The sequence below is a fragment of the Anopheles arabiensis genome, chromosome 2 (assembly GCF_016920715.1).
Source record: "Anopheles arabiensis isolate DONGOLA chromosome 2, AaraD3, whole genome shotgun sequence".
Classification (NCBI taxonomy): domain Eukaryota; kingdom Metazoa; phylum Arthropoda; class Insecta; order Diptera; family Culicidae; genus Anopheles; species Anopheles arabiensis.
This window is the reverse complement of record NC_053517.1, coordinates 75,119,499-75,145,133: the sequence shown is the minus strand read 5'-3', so window position 1 is coordinate 75,145,133 and position 25,635 is coordinate 75,119,499.

Below are 25,635 nucleotides of genomic sequence, written 5' to 3'. Positions count from 1 at the left end.
AACCTGTAAATATATTTAACTATCCATGTGCATTACATTTTTAATTGAACATAAAATAAATAAATTATTAGAAGACCATCATAATTCTATGATATATACTCAAGCAGTTAAAGCTTTTGCTTTAGTCATTGAAACTAGTACCAAAGTCATCGACAAATTCCAAACAGCAATTGAATGATACATTTTCAGTAATGATTAAATAAGATTACCAAATGCATTTAAAGTTCCTTGAAGTAATCAAAATAAGGAACTAAAAGTGATGTTTTATGTTTATCGTTGGTTTAGAACATTAATTCTTCATTCTTACATGTAAACCGAATTTTCAAATAGCTTAAAAGAATAATAAATATAGAATAATATGCGACAACAGCAATCTCTAATACGTGAATTAATTAGAATCAAGGATCAAGTTATTATAAGCTGTAGTTAGATTGTACGTAAGAATATACTTATTAAGATTAAATTAGATAAAATGGTGAATGTTTTTGAAGGGTTTTTTTTATTAACGTTCACCTCTAAATAACAGAAAAGGCAAGGGGTTATTGAAAAATACATGTCAGTAAATTTAATAGAAAAGTTAGGGAAAATTCTGAGGAAAGTTTGGAAAATGGACCATTATACATTGGCACAATGTAATTCAAATTTTATCTATAAAACCAATAAACTAAATCATGTTTATCAATTATTTAAGTGCATGATTGGGACCATGACATACAGACAATGCTAGTATAAAGTAACAATCAGTCGGCTTTCTTCTAGCGATAGTGTGGGAGAAAAAAAACTTCTACCATACCAGTTTTCCTTGAAAAACGAGTTTAAGTTCATTAGTTAAGTAAAAAAAGTTTTTTATTACTTGTACAGACGGCCTGGATTGGTTGGTTGAATGTTTATAAAGCTTTTGTGTAAAGTAGTTGGAATTGTTTTTACAATCATTTTAGTCGATTTCGTATGCTTCTCCTCGAAGCACTTTCGAAAAGTTGATATCATGAATTGGGAATAAGAACTCACTAAGCTTTCACAAGTTACAATAACAATAATTCACACCACATAGACGGGAAAGGATGATGACGAATGATCGTTCGGGTACTTGGGTTTATTGAGTAGAAGAAAAATTGAACGAAATGAGCAAAGGACATGATAAAATAATTAGATATTATTCTGCCCAATCCACTCCAGATGTTAATTCTTCGCCAGTGCGCCCAGCCCAGGAATGGCAAAAGGGTAGAGCACAAACAAGGCAATGATTAGATTTTCCACAACATTAACGCCGAACAGCTTCGCCCAGCTAAAGCGGTGCTAAATTTTGCAATTTTACGTCGTTGGTTGGGCAATAAACTAACGTTTCATACGCGAACGAAGGGGTTGTGCGTTTGCTGCTCTTTTACGAGCAAATACTGCCAACCCGCGCACTAAATGGAAGATGAGTGAGGCCTTCCGGGAGGCAGGAGCAAGGAAGGAGGGATGAAAAAGAAATTACTAAACTTTCATTTCGACAAGTTATCACACCCGGATACCGCCTGTCATGAGTCATTGCCAAAGTAGCGAGCGGGAAATAGTTTTCACATGTGATTTTACTGGTTGTCTGTTGTTGATGTTGTTATTGCTGTATTCTTGTACACTTGCCCCAAGTAGTAAGATATGCAGCCTCAAGTTGGTTGCGAATGGAGCTAATTGATTTTGGCCTCCACGCCTCCGTCTAATAAACCGGTGGTTCCGCCCCTAGGTTTTCCAATTCCAATAAGCAGCGTAAATATTAAAGAGGAGCAGACAAGATAACAAAAGACTACACAGACCCACAGACAGATCCATACATCGAGGCACAAAAAAATGAGCAAAAAAGAACACACCGGAAACCCTCCCCTGGACAGTCGACTAAAAGGACAATAAATCGCCCCATCGATTCCACACGTGCACGACCCCACGTGTGGCGAACGTGGGGAAGGATTCGAGAGCGAACCAAAGCATCCATCCCATAAATAAATTTTATGCGATTTCCAACAGACCAGGGGGAAGATGGCACGAGGTAAAAACCGGTCAGCGAGTCACTCAGGCAGCCGATAGCTCGTTTTCCACACGAGATGTTTGCCAAAACTAATAATTGGCTGCATTATAAATCATTGTACTTTTCTGCAAGTCTCGGCACCTTTGCTGCCAGTAGTACTTGGGAGCCGCGTGTGTTTGGCCAGTCCGCCTAGACCTAGGGCGCACGAGCGTTTGGGAAGATGCATTGCAAAATACACTCTTTTCCAGAAATGTTGGTCTCCTCTCTACCATGCATCCCTTGCTGGTGCTAGTGCCGTTTATTGTGATCAGTTTTAACGGGATCGGATCGTCGTCCTTTGGTGTCTTCGTCGTCGGTAAGAAGTTTTCTTTACACGATGCTTCTTCTACTGCCTTCGGCGGTACGTCCGGTGAATGTTGTCGTACCCTGTCCGAAATTCCTTCCATCGTAAAGTTTCCGTCGAATTCTGGATCGAATTCTTGTATGCATCCACCAGCTTCCGTTCCCGCTGTGTGTTTGTGTGTGTGTATGTAAGCGTGTGTGGTCCAGGACCCAGCTGGATACCTTGATGATTTGCTCATAACGGTCGACCGTCTTCTGTTGGTCCCGACCAGCGTCATCTTTGCTCTCCCCGAAAACCAATACCTCCAAGTTACCCGAAATATTATGGTTTCCGTACGAATGCTGATGCGAAGAGATGCATTCCAATGGGGACCGAGATTTCTTTACTTCCTGCGGCGTATTTTTCTTGTGCATCTTGTTTTCTTCACCATACTGCGTCTTACCAACCCGGTTACAGGAGCTACTTTTATGAACGGGTTTTGACCAGAGCAATCGTTAAAGCTGTCAGCTCTCGTTAGTCCTTGCAGGACATGATCGTACGATCTGTTGCTAGGATGCAGGGTAGGAGGTGACAGCCGATGTAGCAGAATTTTAAAATGTTCATTTTTTTAAATCCCTCCTCTGAACCAAGTACAGAATTCTGCACTTCTGCTGGTTATGCAGCATACCTTTGCCGAATAACATCTGGGTGCTCGTAAGATTTTGGTGGGATTGGGTTTATTCAATTCATAAAGAGTTTTTTTTCTACAACCAACTTGTTATTGATTTAATTTTAATTAAGATTTTGAATTAAACTAATCAAACGATTGTTTTATTCAGTTCAACTCATCAGTTTAGTTGATGGCCTATTATAAACTTTTAAGTAAAATGTCTAATGTTAAAATTGTACAAACAGTTACCAATTATTGCAAAAGTTTTTAAACGCGAATCTGTATGTTCAACAAAACACCAAAATTATTATTTTAAACATTGTATCCAAAAATTAGAAACATGTTGACTTACCCTTATAGCCCCTTATAGTATCGACAATCGACAATTTTAGTGGTTGTAGTACACAGTTTTAAAAAGATTTACCATTATTGTTATCGAATTTCGGCATAAATCCTTAAACTGCAAAGGATCGTACAGAACACACAGGACCACATACTAGTAGCATACCCGGTGTATATCAGCTAGCACAGATCTCCCCTTACAATGAATTTCAAAAGCAAGCACTAGAAAGAAGGTGCAACGACATGGGTTTGAAAAATAAAGTTATGGATTATCCTGTGACAGGAGGTTAATGTGCCAATTTTATGTGTTGTTCTGTTTCCTCCTTTGACTAAAGCGTCCTACAGCTATGGTGAACGAAAAATATGAAAGTTTTTTAGCATTACCTTCCTGCAACCGCGTATTTTCGAAACGATAGTTGGCGAACGATGTGCTCAAAGGATCGAAGGCCGGTTTTTTTTCTTGTGTGGATGTACAAAGCGATCCCATCAACGCGCTGGTTTGATTTTATCTCGTGTGACGCTGAAATATTTTCGGTCGATGAAAAACTGTGTGGTGCGCTTTTGCATGGATGGTCACTTCCGTTGACTAGAACGAAGTTCAATGTGCCCAGTACATGCTCTAACGCGCTCGAAGCTATTTCTTGGGAACTTTGGCAAAGGAAAAAAGGGAAGCAAAACTCTCTCCTAGAACGGATTTACGAGCCCAGCACAACACGAATATGGTAGCAATGCGTACGTGCAACGTATTTTATCCACACCAAAAATGTGTCGGAAACGTTCGGCTTCGAGGGAAAATGTATCAGCAGCGCCGGGCCAGTACGTTGAAACTCGAATATCAATTTTATCAGCCATCGAATTTCGATGACAGTCTATGATTTACCACTTTTATGTGACCGTTTTTACCAACATTCATGGCTTTCTTCGGTGGTAAGCGCTGGCGTTCACAAACGCTTCAGACAACGATTGAGTTCATTGCAGAAGTTAAGCGGAGACTCTCTCACTATTTAACTGTCATTGAGATTAGTAGATAGATAGAGATGGTGTTGCCTTCACCCGAAATCAGGTGTTTCTGCTAAAAACTAATGTAGCTTGCGTAAACAATATTCTATTTCCACAATCATTAACGATTATCACAAAAACTTAATCATTGATAATAAACTTGATCTTAAACTAATTAGTAAGATGTATCATAGTCGTCGATCAAATTATGTTAATGAATGCGATGTTAGTTTGTCAAAACTATCAAAGATGTTTGTGTATATTCAGCCACTTTCCCAAACTGCAGAAAGCGGGAACGATCGAAGCTATTGTCAAAAATTTCAAAAAATGGTGGTTTCCTTGGATGTTTTAAAAATATTTTCTATTATAGTTCGCATTACTGAGCAGGATACTTAGTTTAGTTTAGTTTATTAATCGAGATTTATATATATATATATATATATATATATATATATATATATATATATATATATATAGATAAAGATAATATAATATTACATAACATAACATAATACAGCGCCTACCACAACAATATTCTTCTTCTTCATTGGCACAACAACCGTTGTCGGTCAAGGCCTGCCTGTACCCCCTAGTGAAGTGGGCTTGGCTTTCAGTGATTTATTGTTACCATAGCAGGATAGTCAGTCCTACGTATGGGGGCACGGTCTATTCGAGGCTTGAACCCATGACGGGTATGTTGTTAAGTCGTTCGAGTTGACGACTGTACCACCAGACCGACCCAAAGTAGCGGTCTCGATGATCGATGGTGAAGTGAGTGGTGGGAGGAAAAAAATATCAGACTAGGATTACATTCCTCAACTATGTATGTAACAGCAGCAAATATTTAGATTCTGCTAAAAAACCGTTGTTGAGCTTTTTATGTCGCTTTTGTTTAATCGGATCAGTTTTGAACCGTTGTTCACAAAATTGATAAGGTCCCCATGACAATTTCAAAATAGTTTTTGAAAATATTTTTACATACTTTGGTTTGCATTTTCAAAACAATCATTACAGACGAAAAAAAATGTTGTGACATTTTTTGATACTTAAAAAAATATATTTTGATAATTACTCTTATAAAACTTATAAAACCTTGAAATAAGTTATATTTAAATTTTTTTTAAATCGTTCAAAAATATATATTTTTTAAACTTTTATAGAATATGTTATTTATATTTTTGAACGATTTTTAAATTATTTAGTTAGCATATAAAACCTTTTTTTCGAAGTGTCTTTATAGTTATGGTACGACCATAAATTTGTTTTTTCGTCATACGTGGTGTAAAACCGTGTTAAAAAATTGAAAAAAAAATAGACAAAGATGTGAAATAGTATTCTGCACAACTCATACATTCGCTGTTTTTATCTATCTCTTATGGATTTCCCGCAAATCGCGAAAAACGATTGTCCAAATAGTTGTGGCAGGCGCTGTATAATAAAATAAAATATAATATAATATAATATAATTTAAAATCATATAATATATAAAAATAAATGTAATACTATGTCATATATTTAAATAATTTAATATATAATGTATATATAATATAATAATTTAATGTATAATATATTTAAATAAGATAATTTGTTAAATAAATCAATTAAGTTTTGTGCTGATCATCGAATGCCGCTGGAAAGGATTTTAATTAAAAAAAACGTCTCGTAAAGATCTGGTTCCACAATGCACTTTCTATTTTTGCGATTATACTTTAATAAAATTATTAAATTTGATATTGTACACAACTAGTACATTTATTTACACTTTAGTTTTGTTTCATTCTCACAAGTAATAAAACATCATACATAAAACGCGAATGCAAATTGAATAAGAAAGGGGCGGTGTGCATAGGCCCTACTATAGGCGTTCAGCGTTCGTCAAAATGCAAAACATCCGATAAAAATGCCTACACGAGAAACCGCGTACTACCGTGGTGGGTGAAACTGTACTAGGTCTACTGCATGTAATACAGTCAACAAAAAAGTTGCCATCAAGCGAGAATATGAAGAGCCGATGAACTACCGTAGCGAGAGTAAGAACTGCGCGTGTGAGAGAGGTTCAGAGAATACCGGCCTATGAACAGCTGAGACTCTCCTGTCGCTTGTTGCTCCCACTCAATGCTTCTTCGCCAGTCCAACGGCGTAATCCCCCTTTTTCCTGGTAGAGGGTGGATTGGTCTACTAGAGTGTATTTGAGACTCTCTCATGCTTCTATCTTTCTCATTCTATTTTGCGGATTGAAAAGTTCATAGAAGCATCGCATTTGATGTGTTGGGGATGCTCGAAACTACAAGAATCATTGCATCATTGTTCATCATTGCATTCAAAGAAAGGGGATTTATTTAATTGAAATGTTTAACCATATAAAACTGATTACCTGTTCTGTAGGTCCCAATACAAAGTAACTCTTTTTAATTGACAACAAACAACCCCTTGGGCATGTTATCTATTTTACACATCTTTACAGGGGAAGAGTACGGTACATCGGTTGGTAAGGGATATCGCATCAAACGCAGTACGCTCCTGATACCATTCTCTCATGTGTCAGTATAGTACATTCAACAGCTATTTACGTTTGAATTTCCCAATTTTCCCTCCGACGTTCGATGTATTTTCCCTATGCTCACATGTTTGTGGTTTTGTTCACCAGCAATGGCAGCCAGCAATGGCGAAGGAAACCGAAACCGAAAGGGGCACGATAAATGACGTAGCAATTGGGTTTTCTTGCCCTTCAACGTTACATCTTGGCATTCCCTCTTCACAACGTCGTCACCGTTTATCGTGCGGATCGTTGCTCGTGCGTGTGTGTAGTGGGGTTTTCTCGCTTTTCCTCTTCGCTACCTTTATGCCTTTTTTTTGGTTCGTTTTTGTTTGCACCGTGTTGTAGCGTGTATTACACCAGTGTCAGTGATTTTTCATCGATTTTCCTGCACCATCGCAGCAAGGCTGACGGAGGCTGGTTGCAGTTTACTACGCACTTTTTCCCCTTGTCATTTTATTTCAGGTTTGTTTGCAAAAGACGCCATTCATCGGCAGGGAATGGGCCCTTGGCCCTACGACCGCTTTGATGACGCTTTGTGTGTGTTGTGAACACACTGAACATCACTTCTTTGGAAAAGGTCCCTCGAGGAAATGATAAGGAGGTGGGTTAGGAAAGAGAACGCGCCCCTTCGACGTTTTGCAACATTTGTGGTTTTGCAGCGTTGGTTTTTTCTCCTGAATTTACCTTTGCAGAACGAAAAGATGCGCGTCTTTAAACAGGCAGATCTCCGGATGTGCGGGAAGCAATGCATATTTAAAATCTCGATTGTTAAGTGGATTGGTTAAGTTAAAAAATGAAATTTGCGTCCCAATAACTAATGTAACAAACTTATCGTTTATGTTTTAACCATGGTTGAATGGTTTTTAGCATATTAAAATTAGTACAGTTTGCATAAGGCTATTCCATATTTTGAAACTTTAAAAATTGCAAATTTGTTTGTAGGAGTAACAAGGAAGGTTTAAATATGTTTAGTTAATATGATTAAGTCTGAGCTTGCGTCGCACTGGTTTGATGGTGTGTGCATCCATTTTCCATGCAAACTACAGCCATCTGCAATAAAGAAGTGTGATTAATTTGTTTTCCCTGCATGCAGACGTACACGCGAACGTCTTCTTCCATCAACTCACCGTGAAACCTCGAAATCAGCTACGATCACTATTTTCCATATACTGTGCGCTTCTGCTCTTTTCCCTAACTAGATCCACATGCCCTCCGTCTTCCTACCCTTCCAACCTACCCCACCGTGGGTGGTGTAAAGTGGTAGGCAATCGGGTAAGTGCAGAACGAACCATCGGCTGTGTTTACCGATCAGCAAAAGTAAATGGCGCATTCAAGCAAGGCGACTCTTCCGCATCTGTCACACAGCAGGAGGGCGATATATTTTAATTCAAAACAAAAGCAAAACTCAAAACAAACACCACCCGCCAAGCGCGATCGAGTAGTGGGGTGGTGGTGAAGGCAAAGTAATGCATTTCTCTCATTGCCCCGGTGAACCTCCCACTTGGCTCCTTAACCATAGCGGGGGAACTATCGGCAAAATATGGTGCACATTCACGTACACTCACGCACACATGCATGTGCATACTTGCATTGGGCAAAGGCGGTGCACTTGCACTTGCTCGAGTGCAGTGCAGCGAAATATACCGGCACTGGCTGACGCTGTATGTGTGCGGCGTAAAGCGATTAGGGAAGTTTTGTCATTGTCAACGGGTGAACTATTTTCCCGTCATTTTTCCTTCGCGTTTGCCGTAACCGTAACCTTGGGAGGCAGGAGGGGCATCGTTTCCTTGGCAAACCCCGCACGTTAATCCGTGGGTTATGGTAGGGGGAGAAGGGCATAGTGTGGGTGTATATTTGATGATTAATAAAATTTTCCTCCACCCAGCGAGTGCTTTTCCCTTGCCTATGAGATGGGTTTTTTTCTGTACGGTTTTGCAATGAAACGATCGTGGGAGAGAATTTTCCACTACATCATTTGAATATTCTGTAGTGTAGTGCAGCATGGTAGCATCACGAGCGGTGGGAATAATTCCATGCTAAGGGTATCTTCAGCTGTCTGGTAGGAGTTGTAAGAAACCCTAATGGCGAAAATGGCAACTGCATTATTCTAAAATAATGTGTCAAATTTAAACCAGTCATTTAAACATGCTGGATTGTTTATCCAGTTAATGAGTTATTGACACAAATAAATGGCAAGCAAGAATCTAAAGATACTTAATTACGTGAAAGAGTAATTGAAGAGCTTTGAAAATTATACAGACTATTAACACTACTAAAACTGTGTTTAACAAAACTATTGCACTCCAAACAACATTACTTTTGTGGACAATTTTGTGCATGAGAAACCAATCCTTCTACTTCTGTTTCTTTTTTCGTTTCTCGAGGTTGGTCACGGTTCGGTACTGAAATCCAGGTTCCTGGGCTCTTCGGTACTAGTCCGCTCTTAGAAGTACTAGAACACAACCTCCGGCTGTATGCTAAGCGCAAACAAGAGCACAGTTGTTTGAATAATTATAAACAAAAAACAATGTTGGTTATAAACAATTGATGCTACTGCATTTTCACAGACATTCAGAGTTTAACCTAAGCAAATTCTTATCATGTAATATAAACCAGGAAGGGAATGCGACACTCCGAATTAGACGCGCTTATCTTATTAGTAGCAAACTTTCGCACAGCACTCGTTGCATCTATCAATAAAATCCCACACTGGCAAACATTTCCACTTGATTCGATTTCAAAAATGTTTTGTTTATCTTACCTGACCTGACTTCCCTGTTCTGGGGTATGTTCATTGTCCCTATCTCAGCCGATATGCTACTGCATCTTTGCCATTCCTTGCGCTCGGCTTTTCCGATTATCGCTTCAAACGCATAGAATCCGGCCTGCTGGCGGCGGCGGAATCATGAGCGGAGCAACGAGGCACGGTTTGCTGCATCGGCTATTTTACATTCTGTTTGCATTTAGATTTTTTTCCCTCAACCACCCATTCGCCGTTGCTGTTATCTTCCTCCGTCACTCGATTGTGCTCGAGCTTCGGCGGTTGCACAGGCTTGAGTCAGCTGATTGCTAGAACCGTCCAGAGATAGAAGAACCGTCTCGAGCAGCTGTGAAAAGTGGAATTCTCATGAGCAAACACATCTGATCAGACCGTCTTGGGCCAACGAGATGGGCATTCCTGGCATAGCGCAAATCTGAAACAACTCGCTCGTACCAGCAAGTAGCCTGGTAAGCCGAGTTCGTCTGTCTCTAAGGGGGAGTTATTGCACGGACGTTTCCTGTTGGGCTGAACTGTGGCTCAAGTTAAAGGCGACCCCTGATGGCAGCTGTTTGTTCAGGTGGTACAGGGTTGCGTTCACCGGCGACACACCTCTAGTCTCTGTGGTCTATGACCATTGTTGACGGATATTCATTTATTGTTTGATGATTCCTTACATCATTTTCGTTGGAAATGCAAACAATATTACAATACAGAAAGAAATCGAAAGACAATGCAAGCAGGTTAATGATTGTCAATTAAACAAAAATATACGACATGATTGTTGAACTATTCTACTGTTATAGCGATATTTTTATTGCAGGGGAATTATACTACATGAAAACTGCGTTTTTATTTTTTTAAATTCAGAATACTTTTGCTGTCTGCATCCACTTTCGTCGCAACAACTATTCAATTTAATACATTTTTAGTGAGGTGTTGGAATGTTCCAATAGGACGGCTCTTAACCGTTCAAATTTTTCATACAACTTGCTCACATTTTTACTCTTGGTTAATTTATTTGGTTTTTGATGTTATTGCAAAAATGTTGCAAAACTTGGCAATAATTAAAATACATTTTTATATGCTGGAAGAGCGTGAAAACCCTTCCATTTGATATCTTATTCTCTATATTTCTATTTTTACCTTTTGACCAGATGAAGATCATCAGCAAATAAACTTAAATCGGTATTACTATAATTATTATTAAATTATTTGTTAAAAATAATGTAGACATTTTCCGTCCATCGAACCGCACTGTCCAGTAAATAAAGACACTAGTAATGGGATAAAAAAAAAATCAAAGGATCAGAGGCCTGTGTATGAACGGTGTGATTGCATTGATCATTTTTTGTAATTCCAAAGACTGTTTCTGATTTATCTGTTAGGATGAAGTATCAGTTGAGCACGGAGCTCCCTTTGAGCTCGAGGCTAAAGCGGTTACTTAGTCTTCTACATGCTTGTGACAAAGTAGTAATATTTACCTTGCATTTCAACTCGGTCACGGTTGGATACGAAAAAGGTCTAATTAACTATTTGAGCGATTTTTGCGAATCATGCTAGTCTATCATTTATGCGGTAACCGGATCATGGCAAGTACTACATGCAAAGTGTTGAGAAATTGTTACGACACCTGACACAACATCATTGATCTACCAAGTTATGTACTGCAGACTAAGAATATTTAAACGCTCATGCGATTGTAGAACATCAGTTTCATTAATCTTGACGTAAAAAACAAGGCAATTATTGATTTTCGTCTGTGTCGTTACCACACTTTGCAGGAAAAGGTTGTCTAGCAATAAGATAATCCACCCATATGGCAAAACAGTCCAAGATAGTTGTCGATTGTAGTTACAAATTGAAGATAAGAAAAGCATTTGCCTGTTTCTCCCATTCCCGTAGGCGATAATTGACCCTGCCTGGAGCGGTCGTTCTCGTGCAGTGCAATCAGGCGAGCATAAACAGCGAAAATCAATCAACAATAATTTATTTAGCGCTGTGTGACATAATGAAGAACCATCGTGTACAGAGAACCGCAGCACATATCACGTTCCAGTCGTTCGGTCAACAGTTGCGTTTGCTGTTGTAGCTACCTAAAACGCATCGTTGCTTCCAGTGCAGATAGCAGTCGCCCGGTTCGTGCAAGTTCTTTCGCTGGGCTAACATTCTGCGAGGCCGCAAATTTGTTGCTATTACAAAATTAAGTGTCATTTCGACCGGACCGACGACCGAGGACCGGGGAGTAATCGTGCCGCTGAGCTAGTTTCGCGTGCGGTTACCAGCAGGAAGCGTTTTCTTCCGTGCAGAACGTGCAGCACTGGTGCGCCGCCCAGGGAAGCGCAAGGTGAATGGAATTAAATGTCCCATTTTTCCCATCCGTGCAGCTAAAATTGCTGGCGTAGATCTGCAATTTCTGCACCTGCCGAACCGCCCGCACGCCCCGGTGCGTTGGTGTCCGGATCGGTGGCGTTGTGGTTTCTGGTAAAATCAAATTAAGACCAAAATGTCGTCCCCTTGGCAAACGTTCTGCAAGCCACGACTTTGACTCCATTAGTGATGAAGCGAAGGAATTTTTAGTGGGTAGGGGTGATATGAAGAGAGGGGTATGCGTGTGTGTGTGTGTTTGTAAAGGACACGGTTCGTGGTCAGCGTGTTCGTGGCTGCGGCAGTGGAATGCGTGGTAACGATTGCAGCTCGTGGTCATTCAACCAGACAGCTGCTGCCTAATGCCGTCGGCACAGCCGGACAGTGGTGTTTTGTTTGCTTTTTGATTTGTTCCGTTGCGTTTTGCTATTTCTTTCGCTCTCGGTCTCTGTCTTGCTTTCCTTTGCAAAACGCAAACGGACCCGGACGTCCGGACGACGGGCATACGCAAACGGGCCACACGCGCTGGGAACTGCAGTGATTCATAATGCTGCGGTTCATTGCAACGATTATCATGCCGCGGTTCGGCGTGGCCGAGTCTCAGATTTATGCCGCTGCAAAATGCTGGACACTAGCTGCTGGTTCGGATGGGTGGGGTAGAAATGAACACCGGTGGACGATTTTGTTTTCGGGCCCCTTGGCTTGCTTTGGTGAGTTTTATTGCCGTGTTTTCCTGTAAACAGGCTCGGCTGGTGTCGGGAATGGGAATGGAATGGGCTGTTGTTTTTTCGCGGCTGAACATTATCGCTTAAGATTTGTGTCCACTCAGTACAGGAATGATCTGCCCTAAAGTACACCCCAAAAACAGTTTAGATTTTTTTTTATTTTCATTTGATTGAGAAAGAGCGAAATGGTTCATGTCAATTGAATAAACATGCATAGTGAAAGGCAACATGTTTGTTGGATTTTTGTAAAAAACAGCTTAAGATTAGATTCTGGTTTACTGGTACCCTATCCCACCTGGCTGCATTTGCTTATATCTGGGTAAAATAAATCAATTGACGTTGCTGTAGTATTGAAATATCTTCCGTTATTGAACAAACAGCCCAATTGTACCGGTCTGTTGATTTATTTCAAAACGTTCAAACAAAATCGTACCAAAATGCAGGCTTCACACTGCTATCAACCACGGGCAGTGTAAATGAAAATTTATGGATTGTTTTCCATTGGTAATGAATCTAAATGTGTTATCAATTTTATGACCATGTAACGTTACGACCCTGACAAACATTAGCTGCAGCAGTGCACGGGTTTGCCACCAGCCGGGGTCTAGTGCTGGCCAGTAGACATCATAATCGCACAAGCCTGACGACACACAATGGGTCATAACTCATCGTTAATCGTAAACTAATTGTTTCACTTCGCTAATCTTAACTACAATCACATTAAGCGAATCGAATTATGGTAGTTCGTTTCATTATGTGAGAACATTGGTTTCCTTTTAGGAGATGCTTTCTTTTTTATATCTCTTCTAATGCGCTTTATTTCAATTAACAAACCCAATTAGGATGCTCTGGTGCAGCAAAGAAAATATGTATACAGAACTTTAATGCAAGTAGAGTAATCCCGCAATTGAGACTAAACTTATAAATGATCTTGGTATTTCAACATCAAAGTCACGTGAAGCAGCAACGCGGCAGTCGATAGGAAACGAGACCGCACATTCTAAATCATAAATCAGCACGCTGCGCAGCACTTTTACGCCTGGCTACGTAATTAATTTTTATCATGAAACTCAACTATCGCTCGCTCCTCATTTTTTCGATATCTGTGCCTGTGTGAAGAGGATTCCTTCGAGCGATCCTTCTTCTCCTCCAACTCCGTACGAGGGGCAGGCAGCGCAGTTCTAGAGCCTGGCGGCTGTCAGCTAGAAAGATCAGAGAGTGTGTCTCGACGTCGTCTTCGTTTCATCTTATCGCGATTTGCTCAGCCTACTTGTCAAGGGGGGGGGGGGTGAGGGGGCTTTCCGTTTTGCGGGCAATTCCGAAAGTGCCGCCCGACGATGCTGAACGATGGCACTGCCGGGACGGATCACCGCTACCACCAGCAAGGGCGACTGGAAGCTAGGTCCTTATCGGCGGGAGTGTATGTATATGTGTGAGTGTGTGTGTGTGTGTGTGTGTGTGTGTGTGTGTGTGTGTGTGTGTGTGTGTGTGTATGTGAGTGTGTGAACGTGTAGGTTCCGACTCAAGTTACATTGCAATCAACTAACGACCGGGATGCAATTGCGTTGCGATGCACCGAGTCAAGCGATAGTGACCGATCTCGTTTGCAAACGCTGCCGACGATCATCAGCTGCTCCGCAAAAAAAGAGGGTGCTCGCGTGCTTCAACGAGATTGTTGTGTTGCTTCTTATTTTATTCTGTCTTGTGTTTTTGTTGTTTGTTTAATTATTACTCGTCCAGTTTCGAGGTTGGGTCATCATTTGTGGACGTGTTGTGAATGGGGTGTTGAGGCTGGGGGAAACGCACATTCCCGCTTTACCCCTCGGCTTGGGAAACAATTTGCAAGATTCGGTAGCCGGAAGATGAGACGGTGCCGACGCCGCCGTTGCCGCCGCAGTCTCTGCCGCCATCGCTAGTCACTGATTGACTGGTTTCTGTGTGACGATCGTTGATTAATGCCCAAGCACAAGGGTGCTTCACCGCTTGACATCCAGTGCAATAAGTCGCGCTTCCAGTAATTAATGATAGCGATAAGTAGAAGTGCACTAGAGTCTGATCGGTCAATTGGATTTGTATGGATCTGAGAGTGAGAAATATTGTGTGATGAGATTGAGGAAAGTTCAAACAGTAGTCAGATTTTGTTTTGTATAAATGTAAATAGTATCATAGATAAATTCAGACCCGTATTTTTTGTGATAAAATTTAGCACTCACACATGAAAGATGCATTACATAATCATTATGTCCTTAATATAATGTTATCAATTTGTATTTGTAATATTTTGAAATTCTGTACGATGTATTAGTTCATAGTTGATTGTATATTTGTATATATTTGAATTACTACGATCAAACAGTGCAATAAGTATTAGTTCGGGAATTTCAATTTGAAAGGTTGCTAGGTTTTAGCAGTCAGACAAATAGGAGATGTCTTCAGTATATTTAAATAAAGATAAAATATGCAAAAGTGGAACAGACACTTTTATGTTTCGGCGTACTAGAAATGGCTGCCTAAAGAGCTCGTTTCTTTAGTTTTTGAAAATAAATTACATATGTATCACCATGGTATAATTGGTTGAAGTTGCAGTACTTTTAAAATATTGAAATCATAATATCACATGCATCGTAGCCGTTTGGCGTTACCCTGCTAGTGAAACGAGCCAGGAATTTCATCACGATGTTGGTAATGTTTTTAATATTTGAGGAATGATTATTGCATGCGACAAGAAGTGACCGAGTCGTACTCAGTATACATATGCTTTATTTTCTGTCACAGTAATACTGTAGAGATTGTTAGTTGAGACTCTTCGGAGAACTATTTAATTGTCATTTGATACGGAAGTTTTGTTTTTTACACGACAGCCGCTGGTTGGATTCTAATGTCAACGTAACGCGAAGAGGAGCAAAACGGTTTGTAGCTAGAAACCATCTACGGGTACTAGGAACAAGCTTCACAGCAACGCTGTCGACTCGCTCGGCGTACTGAAGGGCTGAAGATGGTAGAGCTCAATCCTGAAGGATGGTTACAGACTGGTTCGCAAACTGCGGTGGATGCAAGCTTTGATGTTTGCTAATAAAAGTAAATTAAACCTGATGCTTGATGGCGTTTTGGCTGCACAGCTTTTGCCCGTTTCGCAAGGGTTTGTTTTCATCGTGGCTGAGGGTGAATTTCAACCTCGTAAAGGAACGAATATAGGTATTGTGGAAAAGATGTCATATTAGGATTTTGATTAGTAGGTAAACTATCTTGCGGAAAGAAACCCTAGTTACATTGTCATACAGCTTAATGCATTCCTTAACAATAGCTTCTCGTGAAATTAAATTTTCTAATTAACGTGGAATTGTTTCACTTTGTGCAATGCGGTTAGATGAAAGACCAGATCATATTTATGTCAATAAGGTTTTAGGATATAATGTTCCACTGTCACGCAAACTGTTGCCTTCTCAAGTAAGTGTAAAGTACGTAAGTGTACTTCCAGAGTTCTAGTATGTAGCAATACAGGATGCTTGATGTTTCTATACGTAGAATTTGTCTACGATCCTACTTCTGTGGTCTTACCTGATTTATGGTGCCAACATAGATTTTGTTTAATTGCGCTCAATGATACAGTTGGCAAGAAGCATTACCAACATAACATTTTGACACAATTTTTATTGATTTTTTTTATTTCTTTTGTAAAATTTATTTGTCTGTATGATTAGCAAAAGCAAAAGCATTTGTCTGTATGACTAGTAAGAAAAGCAGAGATGTGAAAAATGAGTGCCAAAAAGTCAAGAAATAAAGAAATGCATAGCAACGTTTTTAATTAACCAACCCTAAACGAGCTAAGGGTGTACTAATGAAAATTCTTCAATTCAATTCATAATAGTAATCAATTCCTCTCTTATTTGTTGTAACTTTTTTAATTTACTATGTACATTTGTGTAAACTTAGAAAGATGTGTTTACTATTGAAACTTTATGTAAACTAAGAAATAGATGTGGAAATTAAAAACAGAAAACCATTCTTCCTCAATGATGTACACGCCGAAGATGAGTGTTGCGCCATTTTCTTTTATTCATTGCGTAGGCTTTATGTTGAAATCAGCATAAAACCCAACGCCTCCGGGCACTGCTAGATTGCCCCTCGAGGTAGAATTATGTCAATTTTTCACGGTACAAGCAACGACGTCACGTTCACCCGGGGCTCAGGTGAAGGTAAGAAGATACGCATCGGGTGCATAGTACGCCGTTGGAGTTTTTGTTTCCTTCGCCGTCCCATTTCACCCAACACCGAACGGGGCTCGTTTTCTGTTTTGATTACGTTTCGATGAAACTAATTCATACCGCGTAAATGCAACGGTAAAGGCGAGACCCTTTCGACCGGCTACGGTTGCTGCGAGTCGATGGTAAAGCGCGTCGGTCAGCAAGTGTGACTAACAAATACTGCGCATTAACCATCGACAACAACATGCTCGACAAAGTTGCAGGGCGGCCCCGGTTCGAGATTCATACGTACGGTGAGATCATGACTCAATGGCATGCATTGAACATGAACTTGCGGGCACGATTTGGCGTGCAGGTGGGATCGCTCACCTGGTGGACTGGGGAAATTGGCCCGAGGAAAGGCGAAAGGAAATGACTCCGTCATCACTAAAATAACTGACCTTAATAATATATATTTCAAGTTTTCTGGGCGATTAAAAAGTGCTCAAGTTGGCGCAAAAACAATCTCTCTTGGGCTCACCTCCCCGGTGACTCTATCGTACCAACAGGTCTCTGAATGAAGCGAACCTTAAGCAGCGGGATTGGTGATTGAAACGTCAGCACTCTCGATTCTCGAGGGCTGGATTGTTAGGATTATTAGAGGTGCACGTAGGGCGAAAGAGAGTGCGAAGGGGATTATTGGCTCACGGCACAGTCAATTTAGCCCGCGGGTGCCTCTCACAGCCCAAGTGACACGAAAGGGACAGAAAACTTGCGATCCAGACTTTCAAGAAAGGTGTCGTTAAAGCGTCTCGTGCCAGACCACATCCGTAAGCAATTCTAATTGGAAACGGCAAAACAAAACTCTCTATCACTTGAAACGTGCTGATAGTGCGCGAGTCACGGCAAAAGAACTCTCCCTCAAAGCGTGCATAGGCGCGAACAGTGAAGCAGCCTCCATAGGCTGAGTGAACGGGTAAACTAACTTTGGCAAAGAAAGTGAATTATTGCTCGGTTGTGGTGTATCTTTTGATTGAATGTTATGAATGGCTTGGATTTCTTTTGCTTTTGTATGGGTCGAATTGCCGTGGCTATTAGGGTAAATGTACCAATAGTGGTGCAATTTGTGGTTGTACAGATGTATTTTAATGGATTTAAAGTGTCAGGAAGGACAATTTCTGACATATTTTTGACAAAAATACATATTTTTGTGATTGCTTTGTAGTACCTATAATGGTGGTATGGTTCCAATAGTCGTTGTATTGTGTTCCTATTGTGGTGGTAAACAAGGATGCCTCAAAACAGTGTATAATATTAATATAACTTAGTTTTGAAGGTGTTTTCGTGTGAATAGCAAGGATTACTGCCATTATAATGATTTCTTTCGTAATTTGATCGTAAAAAATGTATGCATTTGGTTGATGAAATTACTGACTAAAGTACTGAATAACAACCCAGAAGAGTTTGCTTGATTTGAAGTCGATTTTTCACTCAGCCAAATAAGCGACTTTTGGCCTTTTTTAGTGAAAACAGTACGACATGTCAAAAATGTCGTCGAAAAAAATCTAAATCTAACAAAAATATGAATATCGCTATGAAATCCTAAGGATTTTGTAAAAATGATGATACTTTTCACAAAATAATGGATTTTTCGGTCACTAAGAATCAGAAGAACCCATTTCATTTTTAAATCCAAAGTCTATATAATACAGAGGTCGAGTCGTCCAGAACATTTGATCAAAAAGCGTGGGAAAGTTTTGACAGCTGGATGAAAAAGCTTCAATAGTTTCATCGTAGCATACATTGAGGTTTTAGTTGTTGTGCATGCAGTGGTCTGAAAGCATTTTCGGCCATTTTTACATCGTTTGTTTGTAATATTGTACTTTAAAAAGTTGACAAATATCAAGAAAAGATAGAATTATAGTGAAATTATCAATTACAACAAGATCAGTGCCCGAAATTACGACAAAATCTTGTGCAGCGAAAGAAGGTCAAAGCTAAGAGGCCAGATTTCTGATTGTGGTCATTTTTAAGTGATGAATTACTGAAAAAACTACTCCATGCCACGTTCATGAGAAGGAAATGTATAGTTACACTAGATTTTTTGCAGAAAAAGCACAATTAGCCCTAAAAAGTGTATGGTTATTTGGAATCGTTTGTGAACGCTTTTTCATCTAACTGTCAAAAATGAGCTTTCAAAATGGTGAACCAAAATCGAGCTATGCATCGACCTCTGTATTATATGGACTTTGTTTAAATCCTTTGTAAAATGCTAGAGAACATTTCACACTATCGTAGATAACTTAACTACTGTTAATTTATCGTACGAGACGCATTTTAGTGCAATACCACCACTATTGGTACTAGCACCACTATAGGTACGTTTAACCTATTTTGAGTTTGATATTCAATCTTCAAATGTTCGATAGGTATTTATTTTCTGCTCACTTATAATGTTTACCTTTTTAAAACATATGACAATGCAGACAACGTCCACATTTAGTTTAAAGAGAGTAAGATCCAAAGATGGAAAAGTAACCCGTTTAAATCAGTTGATGAATGCAAATATTGCCAAAAAGCACAAAGATTGTGTTAGAGAAAAATATACAAGATTATATAAGAGAAAATTCCAACAAGCCTACATAGAGTCTAAATTAAAGTTTAAAAAAAGTACATGTAATATTCTTCTTCTTCTTTGGCTCAACAACCGTTGTCGGTCAAGGCCTGCCTGTACCCACTAGTGAAGTGGGCTTGGCTTTCAGTGACTTATTGTTACCATAGCAGGATAGTCAGTCCTACGTATGGCGGCACGGTCTATTTGGGGTTTGAACCCATGACGGGCATGTTGTTAAGTCGTACGAGGTGACGACTGTACTACGAGACCGGCTGACATGTAATAGTTTTTCTCACATGTAATAGTTTTTCATATAAATTAATTTGTACTGAAATTTCAGATGTGATTGTCATGCTTTTCCTACTTTAGCAAAATTAGATATCAGCATCTGATTTTAATTTTTAGTATTCGAGAAAGAATACCACTGTCGTAAGGTAAGGTAAAAATACCCGACGGAAAATTTTCTCTGGGCGGTTTGTCACAAGTCTATGAAATCTCGATACAAGAATGATGACCTTAGTTATGAAAACATTTTGTTCCAATTTTAGATAAGACAGCAATAACTAACCAAATACAGCAAAAGGCATAAGTGCGTGCTCGGGAAATAAGCTAAGCAATAGGTCGTACAGGTGTAGCTTAAAACGTATGTATTCTATGTTCGCCACAAACCATTCTACCTCTACCATTAACGTTCGAAGGATGAGTGGGTCATTTGCCGCTATACATCATGTTTCATGATTCATGCCTCGACACCATCAGGTGGAATTTTCCCTCGCGCAATTGATCGCTTGTGCTCATGCTTGGGGAAAAACAAATGCAATGCAATTTTCACACACATTTCCATAACCGCGTAAACTGGCTGCTATTAATTTCCCTTCCCAATCTTGTATGCATGCTTACGTTCGGGGTAATTGGCCGTGATGCATTTTTCCGCCCCGACCGATCCGATGGCTCACCGGAATGGTATTTGAGGCCGATTCATCCGTAAGCCGACAAGTCCCCACTGCAAGTAAGGGGTAATCTGATGGCGAGAAATAGATCTAAAATTGACAATACAATAAGCAACACAAAAAAAAAACACTTTTTGTAGGCCTTTCCAGCTGGCTGGGTTTTTAGCGTGTATGTGTATGGCGGAGCTACAAATGCATGTACGCTCGAATTTCTTTGGCTAGTAACGCACTTCTTATCATCAGTGGACTGCAAAAAATGGGTCAGACATTACGGTCTCAGTATCGGAAGGTGCTGTGAGGATTGCGCATCAGTCATCGGGCAGCGCATAAGTTAGCACCATTTCGCTGCATCAAAGGCCAAAGGGCACGCATCAACTGCTTCACGCGTTGGCAAGCGGCTGGTGCAATGCAAGCAACGAACACAATATGCATCGCACTGGCATTGTAACACACATGCAGCCGAGATGCAGCTGAAAGCGCACAGGAATGACGCAGGATTGGTAGGAAGCAGGAAGTGAAAGAGATGTTTTGTAATATTTTTAACTAAAGCATTACTGAGACATTGCGAAAGACTATAGCAAAAGCATTAATATAAACCCTTAACCTAATATTAGGTTTTTTTCTCAATTGCTCTATTTCAACTTTATTTCTTATTACTTCAATGATGCAAGCAATGAAATTAAATGCCCTACACACAACAGAAAAAGGGATGCACAATATGCTAATGTGTTGGATTGCTATTTGTTTATACTGCTAATTTACTGCTGTTATTGTAGACTTTGCCTTTGCACGGAGAGCTCGCTCAGGTCAGGTGATTGGATTTTCTAACGAGGAAGTTGCTCGTCGACTTAACTGCACTGTTATCAAACATTGTGCGATTTTATTGTCTTTTAATGAGCCTTCTCGATCGACCGACCGATATGGTTCGAAACCGTGTCAAAACCTTGACCGATGGACGGCGATAGTCATCGGAGTTAATCAATCCGTCGTGTGGCATTTGTTTTGGTTTCGGGTTCGCTATCCGTTTCAAAATTATCTCGCAATCGCAAACGCACTTGGTTGGACAAATTGGCATCTGGCCATAAATGACGCTTGATAATGATTGTCCGACAAATGACACTAGAACATTGCGTGTATGTTCAATAGTATTGGGAGGATTGGAAAACTTGGAACATTGGGATAATCAAATGGAGTTTTTGGTTTACTGGATTAATAGATTATACTTGGTACATTATGCTACTATAAATGCTTAAATTCGGTACAATGAATGTAAGATTTTAAGGAATTACATCTTCTTCTTATTACGTAGTGACCACGACAGTCATGTTGGAATTCCTCCTAGCGTAACAAATATAAAACGATTCTTCTTCTTATTCATAAACGCAACATTCGTAGTCGTTCAAGGCCTACTCAATACCACTAATGGTCTGGGCTATCAGTGACATATTGATTAACCAAATCAGGATAATAGGTTCTACGTAAGGGGGCCACTTTCCATACGGGGCTTGAACCGAAGACGGGCATGTTGTTAAGTCATAGGAGTTGACGACTGTACCACGGGATTGGCTGTACCAGAAAACGAATAAAGGTAAATAAAACCCGCATGTCTTCAGTCCTTTTAGTACTCTTGGTTAGTACTATGATAAGAATAAGAATCATTAATATTTAAATATGCGCGTGTTAACTTATAAATACAATAATATAATCTTCGTTCTGAACTCAGCCACTGCACCAAGGCTAAATTGAAAAGCAAAATATCCAACGGTCCATTTGAGGGGCCAACAAATCATCAACCGCTACTGGTCATGACAGGCAGTGCAGAGTATTCGTCTCGTTCAATGATTGATGAGTTCACTCTTACGCGAACCAGATGACAGTAGGTGGTGGGAAAAATGTGCGCAAAATTTTGAGATGATAATCTTTTCGTCGGTAATAATGTGAGTAATGCCGATCAAAACCCACAACACTCTCGTACCAAACGTCTGGCACGCTGCTGGCGGAGCGTTTTACTGGTACCAGCAACGGTAAATTAGACACTTTAGTTAGTTAATGTTTTTCTCGGAAGCCTTGTTGTTATCAAACCGGATCACATGCAGTGAAATGCACTGGAAACGTGTACAGTATGCTGCTCGGCGAGGGCGAGTCGGTTGGTTGCACTACGCGCGGATGCGGAATGTGGATGGGGAATTTCCCCAGATGGTTCAACACCGATAGCACCGAATCGTCAGCCGCACAGGTCACTTGATTAAATAATTACCCCTTAGTCAGTGGCAAATTTCCATACACGTTGAATTCAGCATAGGGTTGGGTATGAATTGTTTTGCTACGTTTTGGAGATGGACAATTGTTCGAGAGAGCTTTAATAGATGACTTTTTTTTCGTACAAACAATATTATGCTGAAGACTGGTTTTTCGATAGTAATTGAATATACTTGAGCAAATGAAAAATAGACTAATTTCATGGCAAGGCTTACGACTTACCAACATGTAAGTTACGGCAAAGGTTGAATTAGTCAATCCTATTTGAATACTTGAAAAGCTTACAAGCTAAATAAAAGCAATCTTTAATAGTTGTATCTTCTTTGACACAAATACAATAGCAATTCGATGTATTGTCGATGTCCCAAGGTGGCTAGCATTTCTCACATCCACTGATTGTGACGGACTGCCCCGTATCGAATGTTGACCGACCGTACGAGAATTTGGTTGTTCACCTCGCATCATTCCAGGGCATCAGTTTGAAAGAAAGTAAGACACAGCTTGAAAAAGAAAGACAACCAAAAACTTCACATGGAAAATCAGAGTCCACCAGAAACTAAAACAAAACCACAATCCACTGAACACGAGTTTCATGCATGCCGCTACGCATTCCAGATTCATTCGATCGGGTGTGTCGACTGGCAACGAAGGTTTCATTTGTTTAGCTTTTTCAGACAGACCAGTAGGCCTCAACACCTCAACCGACCAAAGAAACAGAACCAAAGCAGCATCGAACGCATCGATTGGTGGCGGTTTTAATAAAATTAATTACGCCTAAATAAATAATTGGAGACCTCTTTCTATTTCATTTGGAACAAAAAGAATCATTAAAAAATCAACCAATGCTTACTGAAATGACACTCCTTAGCACAGCATGCACGTGTAACTGGTCCACGTGCGGCTGTAGTACATAGACTAGTTTTTTGTTGCCACTATTTTCCTTTGGGTTTAAAAGCAAGTGTTTGAATTTTACGCTCCCGAAAGCTGTGTGCCATGTGTGCCTGGGTGAAGCTGAGCATGCATAATTTGTGTTTTCAGCTCGCTGCTCTTTTGAAGTTTTTATCTGTTCCACGGCGAGTCAAGCGGAGCAAATTTGGGTTTGGAGCGGGCGTCGAGATGTGTTGCGAACCTGCACGATCATCAGATGTTTCAGTTTTTGTTTGAGCATCGGAAGAATGGCCCTTGATGGACACGGAGTAAAAGTGTGTGACAGTTAGTTGCATACTTCAGAAGTTTGGCAGAGGTTGAAAATGAAACGTTGTTGAAATGTACATGATGCATGGATGATTCCGGTACATTTTTAAGAGGAATTAGATAATATCAGTATTTTTATACATCAATGACGAGAAGAGGATCCAAATCTACATGATTAAAATCATAGAACAAATGTGAGGAGGTTCCGTGACATAGTTGTTATCTGGCACGTCTTAACATGCCTGTCGTTGGTTCAAGTCTCGTATAGACCTGTTCCCCAATAGCAAGGACTTACACATCAATGATCATTTGTTGCACAACTACAAATCAATCTATTCCAATCATTTCCTTAACGACAGCGTTCCAATGGTCTCAGCTCGATATCTCTTTGCTTCTTCTCACACTTGGTTCGCTCTCTGTCAGTTGCTGTGCATTACTTTTCGCTTGCCCTATTCTCGACCACCTCACGCACTGCCCCAGTTCTGATACGAACCTTATCTTTCTTCGTCGATGTTCTCAGGTCCGAGGCCTGAGACGTGTTCCCTCCACACGCACACACACACCAGCCCACTTCTCTCGTGGTAAACCGAGAGCGGGCGAATGGGTGCGTCACGTTGAGCCACGTTCCCAGGCTCCATATGCCGTGGCTCCGTAATGATGCTGTGTCAATTAGCGAATTCAAAGAAAATGATTATCAAAACTAATAATTTGCATGTTCCCTGTATGGTCCCGGGTGGGTTGTTGAACGGGGTTTCGGTGCGTGCAGTGGTGGTATAGGTTTGGCCGCCAGCGGTCCGTTTCTTGAATGTCTACCAGCCCTCGTAGGAAGATGCTGGGCACAGGCCGAGCGGTTTGTGGCGGGGGTGATGCTGTTTACCATTCTTACCGAGAGAGTTTGAAATAGAGCACAAGAAGTAATATTGATATCAGCTGGAAGGGTTGGTTGGTTAACTGTTGCTGGTAATTGGGATGAATGTTTAACTTAAATTTGTTTAAGAAATAAATTCCTCTCTTTGGCAACTTTGTATTATATTTTGCATTTTTCTTCTTATTTCGATTTTTTAAATGTTTAAAAAACATTAAAAAAACTCCATCCATGAGTGTGTCTGTTGTCCCATTTCACAAACCTGTGGCATGTTGCAGCAGCGGCAGTAGCACCGGCCGCAGTAAGGCTCTGGGGTGCGCATCGCGCAACAGCATAGCGACGGGAACGCACCGCACGCGCTTTGGTCGGCCAGCGCGTGGACAAATGGATTGGCTACGACGCACGATCCCGGAACAGGCATTATCTATGCCCTGGCCACCCGTTCCCGCTCCTCTCCGCCCAACCCTACACACTGCCCCGGTTCGAGACTGCGCGGCCACGGTCGCTTCATTATGCTGTTTTATCTTTGTTTTTCCCTTCGTTCAACGTTCAACCAGTGTGGAACTCGGGCAGGCCGCCTGCATGCGCCCGTGCCAGTGTGTTTGCATGAGATAGCATTAACTGGCACATTCACACGTGGCCTCCGGGCGATTGGGATGGATGGTAAAAACAAAATTGGGAACGGTCACTGCTGCCCTGGCGTGGACCGTTGCGAATGGTTTTGCCTGCCGATCGTGCAAGATCGCGCCGCACAGATCGGCGCTGGCGGGCGGGGCGGCATTTTCCCGCACAATGTTGGCCGTTTTCGTACGCACTGTTTCGGTGAGCGCTAGCTAATAAGTGGT